The following is an 18456-nucleotide window of genomic DNA, read 5'->3' on the forward strand; positions in this document are numbered from 1 at the left end:
ATTAAGAAAGGTCTTAAAAATTACAAATAACATCTTCCAATGTAGGAATGTAACCAATTTATCCATGTTAAACCTCTTCCATTTTTAAAAAATTTTTTCTGTAATTTATTTATTTTAAGTTTTGAACACTCCTTTCCACAAAATTTTTGAGTTCCAAATTTTCTCCCCATCTCTCCCCTCCCTCCACCCCAAAACGTCTTGCATTCTGATTACCCCTTCCACCAATCTGCCCTCCCTTCTAACACCCCTCCTTTACCTTATCCCCATCTTCTCTCTTGTCCTGTGGTGCAAGATACTTTTCTATACTCCATTACCTGTATTACTTATTTCACAGTTGTATGCAAAAGCAATTCTCAACATTTATTCCTGAAACTTTGAGTTCCAACTTCTCTTCCTCCCTGCCTCCCTACCCACCCCCACTGAGAAGGCAAACAATTCAATATGTTATATACGTGCAGTTTTCCAAATGACTTTCATAATAGTCATTATATATATATATATATATATATATATATATATATATATATATATATATATATATATATATATATACACACATGGTATATACATATATACTATATATAATACACATATAGTATATAATAATACTATAGTTACTATACTAACTATAGTAACTTACAGTTAGTGTAAGACTAATTATACTTCCCTTCATCCTATCCTGCCCCCCATTTCTTCTATTCTCTCTTTTGACCCTGTCCCTCCTCAAAAGTGTTTGCTTCTGATTACGCCCTCCTCCCATTTGCCCTCCCTTCTATCATCCCTCCTCTTCCCTTTCCCCCCTACATTCCTGTAGGGTAAGATAAATTTTCATATCCATTTGAATGTGTATGTTATTCCCTCCTGAAGTCAAATCTGAGGAGAATAAGGTTCATTCATTCCCTCTCACCTCCACCCTCTTCCCTTCCATTGTAAAACCTTTTTCATGTCGCTTTTATGTGAGATAATTTACCACATTGTACCTCTTCCTTTCTCTTTCTCTCAATATATTCTTCTGTCAACCCATAATTTTATGTTTTTGATATCATCTCTTCATATTCAACATACCCTGTGCCCTTTGTGTGTGTATATATATATGTGTGTGTGGTTTTGTGCGTATATATTTATGCATAAACATATATACATGTGTGTAGGTATGTATAAATATATGTGTGTATGCATGTGTGTGTATTTCCTCCAACTGTCCTAATACTGAGAATGTTCTCATGGGTTACTGTGAGGAAACTGAGGAAGTTTCTCCCCAGCCTCTTGCATGACCACCACATGACCTAACATAAGAGAATCAACTTAAAGTTGATATGCTTTCCTAGGAGTGCCAGGGGAACCAGCAGAATTAATGAAGCATGCAGCCAGGGTGAAGGAATGGAGGAGGTGTCTCTGTTCAAGGACCTGGACAGTCCTTGGGCATATACATCAAAGTCAACAACTGAAACTTTTGGCTAGAGTTTCTTCTTTGTTCTAAGGGTTCTCTTTTCCCTGAAGTTACATGTAAAAAGAGACTGAGTGAGAGCAGGATCTTTGGAAGTCTTTTGCTGCAGAAGTGGGTACGCCTGCTTCTGCTGTCCCAGCCAGTACCTTTGCAGACTGCTCCCCCTTTCAGCCTCCCCAGTTTTGTCAACGTGTGGGAGCTCAGACTTGGCTGCTGACGTATACTTTTTCTTTTTCTATTCTGTCTTAACTATTATCTATTCTTTATGTGTATACACTTGCTAACTTGCACGATTTGTAGTAATAGAATTTAACTGCCTATCAAGTTTGTTTTAGTGCGTGTCATTGTATCTTAAGATCTGAACCAAAAGTAAAAGTCTCTGTTTTTACTCCACCATCATGGCCCTGCCTATTTTTCCTTTTGAAAACACTTTGTTTTGGTTGTCCAACTCTGAGAAAGGTCCATTAAAGTCCCTTACTATAATTGTGTTATCTTGCAATTAGGTTTTTTTTTTCTTTATGACTTTATAGATACTGGATTGTTATCTATATTAAGCAAAATGTGATTTCCTTCCTTTTGTTTATATCATAAATTTGGATTTTGCATTTTCCGATGGCATGATTTCAAATGTTACTTTTTTAGATTTGCCTGATACGTATTAAATTTTGCTCTACCTTCTCATTTTTATTATATATATACATCCATCCATCCATCCATCCATCCATCCATCCATACATACATATATGACTTAAGTGTATTTCTTATAATCACCATTTGGGGAGAGAAGGGATTCTCCAATCTGTCACTCTCTTTCCATTGCTTGATTGTTTAATCCGTTTATATTTGTAGTTATGAGAATTAAGTTTGTCAGTTTATCTTTTCTTCTATATTTCTTTCTAGTACTGTTTTTTGTCTGAGTAGGGATTTAGGAGGCCTCCCTTCCTCTTTTAAGTCAGGACTTTGTACCCACTATTAGTTTTGCTTATTCGAGTTTACGGCAATCCTATTCCCACAAACTATCTCTCCCTCTCTCATTTGTCAAGTATTTTACAAATCTTGGAGTTTTGTTTAACTTACTGATTTCTCTTTCTTTGTTCCCTTTATTAATTATCTAATTCTTTTCCTTTTTTCTTTCTCAAGTAAGAGGTTAATTCAAATATCTTCCTTTTCTCCTCCCCTACACTCTTTTTGTTAATTTTTTTTTAATTTTTAGCTTTTTATCCTAAAAGTTATTTCTGCTTTGTTTTCTTAATTCTTTTCTTTCTTTCTATCCTAAAAATTTATTCTTTGATTAATTTCTGCATAGTTACTTATTCCTTATTTAGACTTTTTTGTATTCCTCATGGAATTCAAAGCTTCTAAAAGACCAAGCTTGAGTCCCCTTTTCTCACCAGTTTCTACATTTTTGCTTTTGTAGATCTTGCCCTCCTCACCTCTTTTTCTTACTGCAAGTCACTCTTAGAACTATCCATTCATGAGGGATGTAATGAGGATAGAGGAATTGTCCCATGTTAAAAATGTCCCAAATCTAATTCTACCCCCTGACCTCCTCATGGTTATTTTCTTTTCAACGTGCAATGCAATCTTCTTTCTGGGTCCATGTCTTTCCAACCTTCTGGATGCCAGTTGCCCTGAGGAACTTTGATTTTTCTTCTCCTGAGATGTGATGTTCCATGGAGACTCAACACTCTCTCAGACTAGGTTATCTCCTTATGCAACAGTTCCCTGCATATTGAATCCGTGGCAAGATCCCCATCTCCTGTTATAGAATATACTCCTTCCTTATGAGTATGCTCTTCAGTAGGACCCTCCCTTTGCTCCTCCTCCATCTTTCCCCCTGATTAAATACTTTCCGTTGCCACTCCACACATTCTTGTTGCATCCCCTCTTCTTGCTGAGAGACTACAGACGTTATCTTCCTTTGTTGGTCATCCACGGACTTGATTAGAGTACACCACACATTTCCCTTTATCTTCTATCTTCCTTCTCCCCTTTCATGCACCCTTCCATTGTGCAACTTAGTAACACAAAATATTCACCTATAAGGAAAGCTAAGTCATGCAATTTATTTTGTGATATTTTAAGCTTGCTCCTCCACTGTCTCCTATTTCTTTAAAGGCTGCAGGCATATTTATACTTTTATGTACTTTTAGAATCTATTAATGGTCACTCCATTATTGTTGCTGTTGTTGCTTAACTCATTAGATATCTTTTTCTTTCTAAATTTTTTTCTTCTTTTTATAGTCCCTAGAGATGGACTAATTAATTTAATTATATATTCTTTAATGTATTCGTCATGTTCTTTTAGTAATTAAATTTATTTACCTCATGTATTTCAGGTGTTTGGGGATATTTGTAAGTCAAGTAATCCAAATTAAGCCAGTAAAAAAACCAGGCATTTTTAATGGATAGGAAGCATAACTATTAAAATCACATCACCAAAATAAGAAAACTGAAATTAAAAATCACTACTGATTATTTCTCTTGAAAAACCACATGAAAATTTCAAATATGCATAGTAAAAACGCTGTTATCTGCAATATTTTCCCCTTGACCTGGGAACTCTGGAATTTGGCTCCAATATTCCTAGGAGTTTCTCTTTTTGGATCTCTTTCAGGAGGTGATCAATGGATCCTTTCAATATTTATTTTGCCCTGTGGTTCCAGTAGATCAGGGCTGTTTTCCTTGATAATTCCATGAAAGATGATGCCCAGGCTCTTTTTTTGCTCATAACACTCAGGTAGTCCCCATAATTTTTAAATTGTTTCTCCTGGATCTATTTTCCCAGTCAGTTGTTTTTCCAATGAGATATTTCACATTATCTTCCATTTTTTCATTCTTTTGGTTTTGCTTAGCAATTTCTTGGTTTCTCATAAAGTCATTAGCTTCTATCTGCTCCATTCTAATTTTTAAAGAATTATTTTTATCAGTGAGCTTTTGAATCTTCTTTTCAATTTCGCTAACTCTGCTTTTTAAAGCATTCTTCTCCTCATTGGCTTTTTGGACCTCTTTTTCCAATTGACTTAGCCTATTTTTAAAGATGTCATTTTCTTCAGCATTTTTTGGGTCTCCTTTAGCAAGCTGTTGACTCACTCTTCATGATTTTCTTGCATCGCTCTCCTTTGTCTTCCCAATTTTTCCTCCATCTCTCTTACTTGATTTTCAAAATCCTTTTTGAGCTCTTCCATGGCCTGGGACCATGGCATATTTATTTTGGAGGTTTTGGATGCAGAAGCCTTGACTTTAATGTCTTCCCCTGATGGTAAGTATTATTCTTTCTCATATGAAAGATGGGAGAGAATACCTGTTCACCAAGAAAGTAACCTTCTATAGTCTTATTTTTTCCCTTTTTGGGCATTTTCCCTACCAGTTCCTTGACCTTTGGGTCCTTTGTCAAGAGTAGAGTATACTCTGGGGACCTGTAAGAGCTTGGTTCCTCTCAGGTGGCACAGTCAAAGGAGAGGTGGGGTTCCTCTCTGATTTTATTCACAACGTGACCTACATGGAAATATGTTTTGTTTCATTGCACATATATAATCTTTCTTGCTGGAGTAGGGGGAAAGGAAGGGACAAAATTTGGAACTCAAAATTTGAAAAACAAATGTTTAAATTGTTTCATATGTCATTAAAGAAAAAATAAAATATTAAATAAAAAGCGACGTGTTCATACCCTTGGGCCATTTGTCAACTGGGAAATGACACATACACCTTGACTATGTTAACAGGATTTTACTGAGCCAGTCTCTAACCTGAGAATGATGAAACAGAAAGTCAGAGACAAAGTGCTAGTTATCAAGTAGCCATTTAATTAATTAGTTTCATTATGGGGAACAGATTTGCAAATTGGGAATTCTTCCGATCAGAATTCCAACTGGCTGAAGTGAAGACACAAATTATATACATGAACCACAAATGGGAAAGGAGGTGGACATTTGAATTACAAACCAGGAACTCATGAGTGACCACAGTCAGTAGGGTCCCACTCCTCTGCTATGCACTCATCAGCATATACTCCTCCTGGAACCATAGCCACAGCCTGAGAGTTATTCTGGTCAGCAAAGCAGGGCCCACCATCTATCATCAGCCAGCAGAAGGTCCCTGCAAATTTTCCTGGTCAGCCCCCATTCCTCTTCAATGTGGGGTACAAGCTGAAGCTAAGGCTGCTGCCTATATAAGGTGGGGGTAGGGCAGACTTAAGTTAGGTTTCAAGCCCGTGGGTTGGCTTGTGCAACCCTGCCTGAGTGTGGTGATTGAGGCGGGAAAAGTTACTGAGTGAGAGTGTTGGGGTTTAGAGATTGGCCTTCTCTGCTGTTAGTTGAAGGCTACTACCTAGCACAATAACAGAGTGCTGGTCTGAAGTCAGGAAGACTCAACTTCTGAGTTTCCAGATCAGGCCTCAGTCACTATGTGGTCCTGAACAAGCCACTTTACCCTGCTTGCCTGAGTTTCCTGCTATGCAAAAATGAGCTGGAGAAGGAAGTGGCAAAACACTCCGGTATATTTTTTTCAAGAAAACAAATGTGGTCAGGAAGAGTGGGGAATGACTGAGAACAACTAAACAACAGCAAGCTTATTAATCCCTAAGATTTTTGGTTCATTGAGGTTCTTGGTGTCTTAGATCTTGAAGATTGCTGAAATTTCCTTATTTCTTACACGTAATTCCTATTTTGGAGATGACCAAAAATCTAGTCTGTCATATTGTTGGTCACACTAATAGGAAGTTAAGAAAAAACATTACAAAGACATATTAGAGGTCAGGAATCTTCAAGAGGAAAATCCAGAAGAGAAAAACACCGCATCTAAAAGCTAAGCCTTAGCGGGGGGAAATATGGCTTGGCCACAAGACTAAATGAGTGCCTTGGAAAAGAATGAAGAGATCTTCCTAAAATGAAATCAAAACTGAAATAAAATGTCTAGGGAAAAGAATAGGAAGGAAGGAAACATTTATTATGCACGTAAACTCTGCTAAGCATTTTATAATTATCTCATTTGATATTCACAACAACTCTGGGAAGTAGACTTTAGGTCTTTTTCAAGGGGAGTGGGGGGGATCAAGCTAATTTACATTTCTGCCTATATATATATATATATATATATATATATATATATATATATATATATATATATATATATATATATATATATATATATATATATACATGCATACATACATATATGTGTTTGTGTGTGTGTGTGTGCGTGTGTGTTAGTCCTTCATTGCCAAAGAAGACCATGCCATCAGAGAAATGATGACATGATTTGCACTTGACATTGTTTTGAGTGAGGGAGGGCTGCGCAGGTTACCAGCCTCACTTCTCCTCCAAAGCCATCTGAATCCAGTGACCACATATTCATCAGGATGACTGGAGATGACGCAGGATGAGGCAATTCGGGTTAAGTGACTTGCCCAAGGTCATGCAGCAAGTGAGTGTCAAGTGTCTGAGGTGAGATTTGAACTCAGGTCCTCCTGATTCCTGCACTGGTGTTCTATCCACTGCACCACCTAGCTGCCCTTACATTTCTGCGCTTTTTGTTCAAAGGTGTGCCAAAGGAGTCACCTGCAGAACAAAGAAGGTATGGGGAAAATCTCACTCTTCCTCAGGGAAGTGGAAAGAGAGATTTTGCAACTCTTTGCAATACAAGAAATAGCAAGAGAAGGGGGTCCCAAGGTAAGGGGAATGGGGGGCACAGTCAAAGAAAGCCATCCAGACAAACGAACCAAGAACTAGGGAAGCCTAGGGATACAGGCAAATGGTGTATGGAATGTAAGGATCTGGAAAGAGGGCTCAAGTAGGGAGGTAGTCCTTCTCCTCACTGGTTTGGTCTGGATTCTTAGGGAAGTCATCTGCAGTAGATGTCATCTTTTTCAGGGACTTACTAAACTAGAGGACAAAGTCTTCTGTGGACTCAGATGTTCACTGAGAGAGGGTTAGCTTCAGATGATCCAGGAGTTCACATCCACAAGTTGGCAGCTGTGGGAGTAGTTGGAAGGACCTTATGGGGACTCTTAGAATACATATGAGTTGAAAATTGAGAGAAAACATTATAACATAAGTCCCTGGTTAAAGGCACAAAGAGATGGTCCAGTTTCCCAGCCATGCAGGGCTAGGTTCAAATAATCCAAATAATCCAATAAAGTTTTACTTGCAATTCACATATTTAAATTCCCATATGCAATATAATTATATCTTCTTAGGTACAGATCAAATCAAAACAATAGTAAGTTACAGTCCCATAAAGTCTTTTTTATTCATTTGTAATTCAACACATTTATTAGCAAACAGTCTATTATAGAAGCATGTCAGATGAAAGTCACTTTCTCTTCTGACAGTCTAGATTCTTTAATTTCTATGGTTTGTCAGAGCAGAGAAGGCACTGGTCATGGAATTAAGGGAATGGGATTCCAATCCAACTCCAACATTTATCAGTTGTATATCTAAGATGTCTCAGGGTTTTAGTTTCCACATTCTCTGCAGGTTCTTTTGATCTTCTTCCACTGGAGGATTTCCTCAGCAAGATTTGTCCTGAAGTAAAGAGTCTGGTGAGCTCTTCTAAAGGACTTGTGGGAGTTCTGGAGTGGAAGCCACTCTGAGAGGACCCATAGGTACTGATAGAGGCATTTACCATCTTCCCTCCTTCCTGTAATGTGTTTCTGGCTGTAGTATGTGGCACTGATGGAGAGCTCATTGAGGTGCTTCTTGAATGTAAAGATACATAGGATGGTGGTCTTTTGAGGCTTAATGGGGTAAGTGACCTCCTCATACTATCAGGAGAAGGTGAAGCAGAGTGACTTTTAGAGTATCCATGTGGAGATGATGTTTTATATAAATTGAAGGATGGGGAGGTGACGAAGAATGAACACAAGAGGAAGAAGATGGTCCATGAGCTATTTTCTGGTCTTTCTCTGATTTGGGATGACCCAAATGAGATGGCAGTGATGATGGAGAAGCTCCAATCTGCTGTTTGATGTAAGACACATTTTCCAATACAGGAAGCTTTGTGACCTCAAGCGGAGTTAGAGGTGACTCATCAGAATTGGGGGAACACTGGACAGGTGTTGGTGGGAACTCCAATATTGAGGGTCTATGAGACAGTAAGTTAGGCAAGGGAGGGGGATATCACAGAGCAAACCCTTTGGAGTACATGGCACTCAGGACTTGGCAAAGTCAAAGTCAGGCACTGTAGCCGTAGCACACTGAGAAGAGCAGCTGTGATGGTCTAATTCACATTTTCACTCTTGGCAGACATCATCAAAAACAGGATATTTCATTTCCTCGTAAACTGCCTCACTTTGGTCATCTTTCTCTTTTTTTTGAAGTCTCTTAAAATAGCCCCCACCATTTCAATGTACACAGGTTCCTCTTCCTCAGGATCTAGAGCAGGACTGCTCACCTGTGATAAGGATGTGTCCCATGTCAACAAAGTCTTTGTAAGCCCATACTTTTTAATATAGGTCTCATCAAAAGATGTGCTTAGATAGGTATTTGGATTTCCCTTAGGCTTAGGAGGAGGCATCTTCTTGCAACATTCATCATTGTGGTGCCTGGGTTTGGCTAGCCCTTCCATTTTCTCATGGAGTCTCACACTTTTCCCCGTTGCTGTATCATTGATGGTCTCTGACAATGTGCTCAGTTTTGTCCTGGGGTCCCGCTTTGGCTTTGGTGGAGGCTGTCTCTGAGAGTCACAGCTGCTGTCATCATCCATGCCCCTCACTGGGTGAAGGGACTGGGATCTCACTGAAAGGCCACTGGAACAAGGATGAGGAAGTCTGTCCTGAGGGGCAGGCATGGTCATAATCCCGTTTGGAAATGTTTGCCCACATAACTTCCTTCGTGCTGTCACCTAACTTCTCCACCTATGCTACTCCTCTTTATTTCACTTGGTTGTTCTAGGACAGCTGAGTCTTGGCTCAGCTTTTCTTGATATTGGTCCTTTTTCTCCATTTCTGGTCCTGAGAATCTATCCCGAAAAAGTCTTAAATAACAAGTTCCCATAATCAGAGCTTCAGGTGGGTTCAGCTTTCAAGGATCACACATCCGAGATAATAAGTATTGACTATAATCTTACACTGGTGACGGTAATAGATTGTTCACAACAATACCGCTGCTCTCAAAATCCCTTTAAAGAATGGGAACATCTCTAAGGCGAGTCTTAAATTGCTTGAATACATTTCTGCACATGTTGTCACTTCAGATTAAATAACGGACATAAATAAAATCAGATTTCTCTTTATGATAACACAAGACAGCTCACTAACATAACTGATTGTCCTGTAATCCTATTCCTTTAACAAAAATAAAAGAGATTCTTGACTTTAACTTCACAACTTAACATATTCACATCCTTGTTTCACAAGTTTATTTATCCTTCTCTAATTATAATCATCATTCCAAAAGAAGGAGATACTTCAGCTATAGAATTTTATACCTATTGTAAGTTCAAACATTGATTTAACTCTTACTGTTTTGTTCTGAATTTGTAGTCATTTTATGGACTAAGCAATAAATCATCTTACAAATAAAAATATAGTAGGCCTTCTAAAACTCATGCAAAACATTTTTATAAAACATTACTTCCCACAAGTATTTCCCAAGAAAACAAATCCAAGAGAATGAAAAAAATAGAAGACAATGTGTAATATGGCATTGGAAAAACAACTGACCTGGAAAAGAGATGCAGGAAGACCATTTAAAAAGCATTGGACTACCTGAAAGCCATGATCAACAACCAAAAAAAAAAAAAAAAAAGCTTACACAATATCTTTCAAGAAAACTTCAAGCAAAAATGCCCTGACATTCTGGAACCAGAGGGCAAAATAGAAATTGAAAGAATCTACCAGTCACCTCCTTAATGAAATCCTCAAATGAAAACTGTCCAATTCCTGAGTTCTCTGGTCAAGGAGAAAATATCGTAAGGCATCAGAAAAAAGCAATTCAAGTATGGTGAAGCCACAGTCAGAAAAATACAAGATTCAGCAGCTCTACATGAAAGAATCAGAGTGCTTTGAATATATTCTGGAGCAGCAAAAGAGCTATGGTTACAACAAAGAATCACCTTCCCTGCAAAGCTGAGTATAATTCTTCAGGGGAAAAATGAACATTCAATGAGGAGGAGGATTTTCAGACATTCTAGATATAAAGACAAAAACTGAAGAGAAAACTGAATTTTCAAATACAAGACTCAAGAAAAGCATAACAAAGGTAAACAGGAAGGGGAAATCACGAGGCTTACTAGAGGGGTGGAGCCAAGACAGCAGAGTAGAAAAACGCACATACTCTAGCTCTTCCCCTACAGCCCATAAAATACCAATGACTCTCGGATTTCCGTTTCCGGGAGCCAAGATGGTGGAGTTATTGGTCACTGCTATGTCTCTCCCCTTGTTGACCTTGACTAGCCCAGAGATTATTTCCCTGTAAAAAAAACCCCTGGAACAGTGGGAGCAGCAGAAGGGGTAAACAGGCTCTCAGCACAAGAGGCTAGAAAGATCACTAAGGAGTGTTCCTCTTGCTGTGGCCAAAGGTGACCAGTGCAGGATCAGAACTGGCCCAGACAGTCCCACCTCAACAAACCGGGTGAAGATCCTCAACCCCAGAGGAGTGAAGCCAGCAACTGCCAACACCAGGACTGCAGGTGTGCTTCAGCAACCCAGTAGAACTGGGAAGACACTAGCGCAGAAAACTGAGTTTGCCTGTGTTCTATCTCAGCAGAGGAGCCGCTACAGTCCAGACCACCCCTCCCCCACACTAAAAGCAGCTAGTTTCAGGGTAATTGCGGGGAAACCTTAAAAGACCTAACCAGCCTTTGCTTTCAAACACCAGCCAGTTCAGCACCAGGTAAGCTGCAGCATTTAATTTCTAGCTGAAAGAACCAGAGGGCACAACACACAAAGCCTCAAGTTTTGGGCACAAGAACTGTGAGACAGAGCTCCTTGTGCCACAGAAGCAGAGATCTACCCTAAAAGCCAGGAAAACGGTTATTATCAGAAGTAAAAAGCAAAGCAGAAAAGAAAAGAGCACAGAATCTTTCTATGGGGACAAGGACCAAAACATAAAAAGCAAAGAGGTCAGCATTGACACTGTACTCCCATCTGAAACTTCAGAAGGGAATATGAACTGGTCTGAAGCACAAAGAGCCTTCTTGGAAGAGCTCTGGAAGAATTTTAAAACCTAAATTAGAGAAATAGAAGAAAAACTAACCAATGACATTAAAAATACGAAAAAAGAATTCACTGAAGAGAACAGCTCCTTAAAAAGGAAAATTGGACAAATGGAAAAGGAAGTACAAAACTTATCTGGTGAAAACAACTCCTTAAAAGGAACAACTGAACAGATGAAAAAGGAGACGCAAAAGTTAACTGAAGAAAACAATTTGATTAAAAAACAGAATCGAGCAAGTAGAAGCTAATGAATCTATGAGGCATCAAGAACCAGTCAAACAGAACCTAAGAATGAAAAGACAGAAGAAAATGTAAAGTATCTAATTGGAAAAACAACTGACCTGGAAAACAGATTCTGGAGAGAAAATCTAAGCAGTATTGATCTACTAGAAAGCGATGATGAAAAAAGGAGCCTGTACAATGTCATCCAAGAAATCATCAAGGAAAATTGCCCGGAAGTCCTAGATCCAGAGCAAAAAATAGCCATTGAAAGAATCCAACGTTCACCTGAAAGGGACCCCAAACTAAAAACACTAAGGAATATTGTTGCCAAATTCCAGAACTATCAAGTGAATGAGAAAATATTGCAGGCAGCCAGAAAGAAACAATTCAAGTATCAAAGAGCTACAGTCAGGATCACACAGGACCTTGCAGCTTCTACATTAAAAGACCAAAGCAATTGGAATATGGTATTCCATAGGGCAAACAGGTGGGACTACAACCAAGGATTAATTACCCAGCAAAGTTGAGCATAAAATTTCAGGCAAGGAGATGGACATTCAGTGAAATAAGAGATTTCCAGACCTTCCTGATGAAAAGGTCAGAACTGAACAAAAAACTTGAACTTCAAATGCAGGTCTCAAGAGAAGCACAAAAATTTGAAGAGGAAAAAAAAACCTGTTACGCAATATGGGCAAACTTCTTACATCCCTGTAAGGGAATATGATACTTGTTAATCTTGAGAATTGTATACTTATTATGAAATGTAAAATTGATATACATCGATAGAGGGAGTGGATATAAATTATATGATGTGATGATAATAAATGTGATTTAAGGGTGTCAAAGGGATTGTAAGTGGAGATTTGAAATGGAGGAGGCAGAAAAAAAATAAATTGCATCACAGGAAGAGGAATAAAAATATGTTAATGAAGAGGGAAAGAGGGGAGGGAGATGAGTGTTGTTTGAGGTACTCTCATCTGATGAGATTCAGTTAAGTATAGAAATACAACTAGCTCTATAGGCAATAGGAGGGGAAGGGGGAAAGAAAAGGGAGGGGAGGCTAAAAGGGAGGGAAGAAGTAGTAAGGGAAAAGGGGATTAAAAGGCAGGAGGACTGAAAGAAGGGAGGGAAGACTGAGATGGTCAAAAATCAAAATTATTGGGGAGGAGAAGGGAGAACTAAAAGCATAAACATGGGGAAACAGGATGGAGGGAAAGACACAGATAGTAATCATAACTGTGAATGTGAATGGGATGAACTCTCCCATAAAACAGAGGCAGATAGCAGAATGGATTAAAAACGATAATCCAACAATGCATTATTTACAAGAAACACATTTGAAAAGGGGAGATACACATAGAGTGAAGATAAAAGATTGGAGCATACCATGTAGTGTTTCAGCTGATGTAATAAAAGCAGGGGTGGCAATCCTAATCTCAGAAAAACAAAAGCAGGAATAGATCTAATCAAAAGAGATAAAGAAGGAAACCATATCCTGCTAGAAGGCACTATAGACAGTGAAGCAATTTCATAACTAAGCATACATGCTCCAAGTGGTACAGCATCCAAATACTTAGAGAGGTCAAGGGAGTTACAGGAAGAAATAGACAGCAAAACTATAATAGTAGGGGATCTCAACCTTCCTCTCTCTGAGTTTGATAAATATAACCTCAAAGTAAACAAGAAAGAAGTTAAGGAGGTGAATAGAACTCTGAATAAGGTAGATATGATATATATCTGGAGAAAATTGAATGGGTATAGATAGGAATACACTTTTTTCTCAGTGTTATATGGCACATATACAAAAATTGGCCATGTACTAAGCCATGAAATCCTCACAATTCAGTGCAGAAAGGCAGAGATAGTCAATGTACCCTTCTCAGATCATAATGCAATAAAACTTATATGTAATCAAAGACCATGGAAACATAAACCAAAAACTAATTGGAAACTGAACAACCTAATCCTAAGAAATGAGTGGATTAAACATCAAATCATAGAAACAATCAACAGCTTCGTTGAAGAGAAGGACAATAATGAGGCAACTTACCAAATTTTATGGGATACTGCAAAAGCAGTTGTTATAGGAAGTTTTATATCTTTGAATGCCTACATGAATAAAATAGAAAAAGGGGAGATCAAAAAATTGGGCATGCAGCTGAAAAAACTCGAAAAAGAACAAATTGAAAATCCCCAAGTAAATACCAGATTAGAAATACTGAAAACCAAAGGAGAGATTAATGAAGTTGAAATTAAGAAAACTTTTGAACTTATAAATAAAACTAGGATTTGATTTTATGAAAAAAACCAATGAAATCTATAAACTTTTGGTTAATTTGACTAAAAAAAAAAGAAAGAAGAAAACTAAACTACCAATATCAAAAATGAAAAGGGTGAACTCACCTCCAATGAGGAGGAAACTAAAAGAATAATGAGAAATTACTTTGCCTAACTATACGCCCATAAATTCTACAAAGTAAATGAGATGGATGATTATTTTAAAAGATACAAATTGGTCAGACTAACAGAAGAGGAAGTTGAATGCTTAAATAGCCCCATCTCAGAAAAAGAAATTGAACAAGCCATCAATGAACTCTCCAAGAAAAAATCTCCAGGGCCACATGGATTCACAAGTGAATTCTATCAAACATTTAAAGGATAATTATTTCCAATACTATATAGAATATTTGGAAAAATTGGGGAAGAAGGAATACTCCCAAATTCTTTTTATGATACAAATATGGTTTTGATACCTAAAACAGGAAGGGCCAAAACAGAGAAAAAAAGTTCTAGACCAATTTCTCCAATGAATGTAGGTGCAAAAATTTTAAATAAAGTTTTAGGAAAAAGAATGCAGCAACGAATCAAGAGAATAATACATTATGGTCAGGTAGGATTTATACCAGGAATGCAGTGATGGTTCAATATTAGGAAAATTATTAACATTCAACAACAAAACTAACTGAAACGACATGATTATCTCAATAGATGCAGAAAACGTTTTTGACAAAATACAACACCCATTCCTATCGAAAATACTGAGAAACACAGGAATAAATGGAACTCTCCAGAAAATAATAAGCAGTATCTACCTAAAACTTTAAGCAAGGATTATATGCAATGCAGTTAAGCTAGATACATTTCCAACAAGATCAGGGGTGAAACAAAGATATCCATTATCACCACTATTATTCAATGTGGTACTAGAAATGTTGGCTGTAGCAATAAGAGAAGAGAAAGAAACTGAAGGAATTAGAATAGGCAAAGAAGAAACTAAGTTATCACTCTTTGCAGATGATATGATGATATACTTAGAGAATCCCAGATAATCAAGTAAAAAACTACTTGAAATAATAAATAGTTTTGGCAATGTTGCAGTTTACAAAAATCTTCCACATTTCTGTATATTACTAACAAAGCCCAGCCACAACAGATAGAAAGAGAAATCCCAGTTAAAGCTACAGTAGACACCATCAAATATTTGGGAGTCTACCTGCAAAAACAAACCCAGGTACTATATCAACACAATTGCAAAACACTTTTCACACAAATAAAGTCAGATCTCAGTAAGTGGAAAAACATCACTTGCTCATGGGTGGGTGAGTCAATATAATAAAAATTAAAACTCTACCCAAATTAATTTATTTATTCAGTGCCATACTAATCAACCTATCAGATAATTATTTTGTAGAGCTAGAAAAAATAATATCAAAATTCATCTGGAAGAACAAACGGTCCAGAATAACAAGGGAACTAATGAAAAGAAATGCTAGGGAAGGCAGCCTAGCTCTACCAGATCTCAAATTGTATTATAAAGCAGCAATTGTCAAAACCACTTGGTATTGGCTAAGAAACAGAAGGGGAGACCAGTGGAATTGGGTACGTACTCAAGTCACAGTAGTCAATGAATATAGTAATCTACTGTTTGATAAACCCATGGACCCCAGCTTCTGGGATAAGAATTTACTGTTCAACAAAAATTGCTGGGAAAACTGGACAAGAGTATGGAGGAAACTAGGCATAGACCAATGCCTGACACTGTACACAAGAATAAAGTGCAAATGGGTACATGATCTAGGTATAAAGACTGATACTATAAACAAATTAGTGAAGCAAGAAATAGTATATTTATCAGATTTATGGAGAAAGGAAGAATGTTTGACTAAACAAGAGATAGAAAACATCATGGAGTACAAAATGGATAATTGTGATTACATTAAATTGAAAAGTTTTTGCACAAACAAAACCCATGCAACCAACATTAGGAGGGAAACAGAAAACTGGGAAAGAATTTTTGCAGCTAGCGTCTGTGATAAAGGCCTCAATTCTAAAATATATAGAGAACTGAGTCAAATGCACAAGCATACAAGTCATTTCTCAATTGATAAATGGTCAAACGATATGAACAGGAAGTTTTCAAAGGAAGAAATCAAAGCTATCTATAGTCATATGAAAAAATGCTAGAAATCACTATTGATTAAAGAGATGCAAATCAAAACAGCTCTGAGATACCACATCACACACATCAGATTGGCTAACATGACAAAACAGGAAGATGATAAATGTTGGAGAAGATGTGGGAGAGTTAGAAAACTAATTCGTTGTTGGTGGAGCTGTGAACTGATCCAACCATTCTGAAGAGCAATTTGGAATTATGCCCAAAGGGCTACAAAATCGTGCATATCCTTTGACCCAGCAATACCACTTGTAGGACTGTATCCACAAGAGAGCTTAAAAATGGGAAAGGATCCCACATGTACAAAAATATTTATAGCAGCACTCTTTTTGGTGGCCAAAAACTGGAAATCAAGGGGATGCCCATCAACTGGAGAATGGCTGAATAAATTGTGGTATATGAATGTAATGGAATACTATTGTGCTATAAGAAATGATGAACAGGAAGGCTTCAGAGAGGCCTGGAAAGACTTAAATAAACTGATGCTGAACAATAGGAGCAGGACCAGGAGAACTTTATACACAGCAACAACCACAGTGTGTGAGATTTTTTCTGGTAGACCTAGAACTTCATTGCAGTGCAAGGACTTAAAAAATTCCCAATGGTCTCTTAAGGCAAAATGCCTTCCACATCCATCGAAAGAACTGTGGATTCTATCACAGAATATTTTCATTTTCTTTTTGTATTATGCTTTGCTTTGTTTTATGATTTCTCCCATTCATTTTAATTCCTCTATGAAACACGACTAAGGTGAAAATGTATTTTATAGGGATGTATGTGTAGAACCTACATAAAATCATATGCTGTCTCAGGGATGGAGTGGGAAGGTAGGGGGGAAGAAGGATGAAGGAGAGGAAAAAATCTAAGATATATGAAAGTGAATGTAAAACATTGAAAACAAATAAAATAAAAATAAAATAAAAAATAAAAGAATGACTCTCAGCAAATTCTAGAGCAGCAGAAGCCACAGAACAATGGAGTGGAGGAGATTTCCAGCCCAGGGTGACCTGGAAGGCCAATGCAAAATTCTGTCTCATTGGACGTGGAGAGGAGCTTAGCCCACCCTTGGCCATGCACCACCAGGAAGGCAAAATAAATATTGAAAAAATCCTCCAATCAACTCCTGAAAGAGATCTGCAAAGAAAAAGTACTAGGAATATTGTAGCAAATCCCAAAGTTCCCAGGTCAAGGAGAAAATATTGCAAGCGGCTAGAAAGAAACAACTCGAGTACTGTAGAAATACAATCAGGATAACACAAGATCTAGCATCTTCTACATTAATTGATCAAAGGGACGTGAAATATGATATTCTAGAAGTTAAAGGAACTAGGATTAAAACTACGAATGACCTACCCAGCAAGACTGAGTATAATGCTTCAGAGGAAAAAAATGGCTATTCAATGAAATAGAGGACTTTCACACACTCTTGATGAAAAGATCAAAGCTGAAAAGAAAATTTGACTTTCAAACACAAGAATCAAGAGAAGTATGAAAAGGTAAACAGGAAAGGGAAATCACAAGAGAGTTATTAAAGTTGAACTGTTTACACTCCTACACAGAAAGATAATATTTTTAAATTTTGAAACTTTTCTCAGTATCTGGGTAGTTGGAGGGATTAGACACACACACACACACCGACAGAGAGAGACAGCAACAGAGACAAAGAGGCAGAAAGCATAGGGTGAGGTGAATAGAAAAGGATCATATCTAAAAAAAATAAAATTAAGGGGTGGGAGAGGAATATATTGGGAGGAGAAAGGGAAGAATGGTATGGGGCAAATCATCTCTCATAAAAGAGGCAAGAAAAAGCTTTTTCAATGGAGGGGAAAAGGGAGGAGGTGAGAGGGAAAAAGTGAAACTTGCTCTCTTCACATTTGGCGCAGGAAAGGAATAACATGCACACTCAATTTGGTACGAAAACCTATCTTACACTACAGGAAAGTAGGTTAGAAGGGGATAAGCAAGGTGTGGGGATGAAGGAAGGGAGGGCAAATGGGAGGAGGGAGCAATTAGAAGTAAACCCTCTTGGGGAGGGACAAGGTCAAAAGAGAGAATAGAAGAAATGCAGGGCAGGATAGGAAGGAGGGAAAGGTAGTTAGTCTTACACAACATGACTATTATGGAAGTCATTTGAAAACTACACATATATAGCTTATATTGAATTGCTTGTCTTCT

The 18456-nt window shown here is 37.7% G+C and overlaps 1 pseudogene; it reads right to left on the reverse strand.

The window, feature by feature from the left end:
* Positions 1–7834: 7834 nt before the first annotated feature.
* On the reverse strand, positions 7835–9390 carry LOC140516283 (neuronal tyrosine-phosphorylated phosphoinositide-3-kinase adapter 2 pseudogene; annotated as a pseudogene).
* Between the last annotated feature and the right edge of the window lie 9066 nt (positions 9391–18456).

The sequence above is a fragment of the Notamacropus eugenii genome, chromosome X (genome assembly GCF_028372415.1).
Source record: "Notamacropus eugenii isolate mMacEug1 chromosome X, mMacEug1.pri_v2, whole genome shotgun sequence".
Taxonomy (NCBI): Eukaryota; Metazoa; Chordata; class Mammalia; order Diprotodontia; family Macropodidae; genus Notamacropus; species Notamacropus eugenii.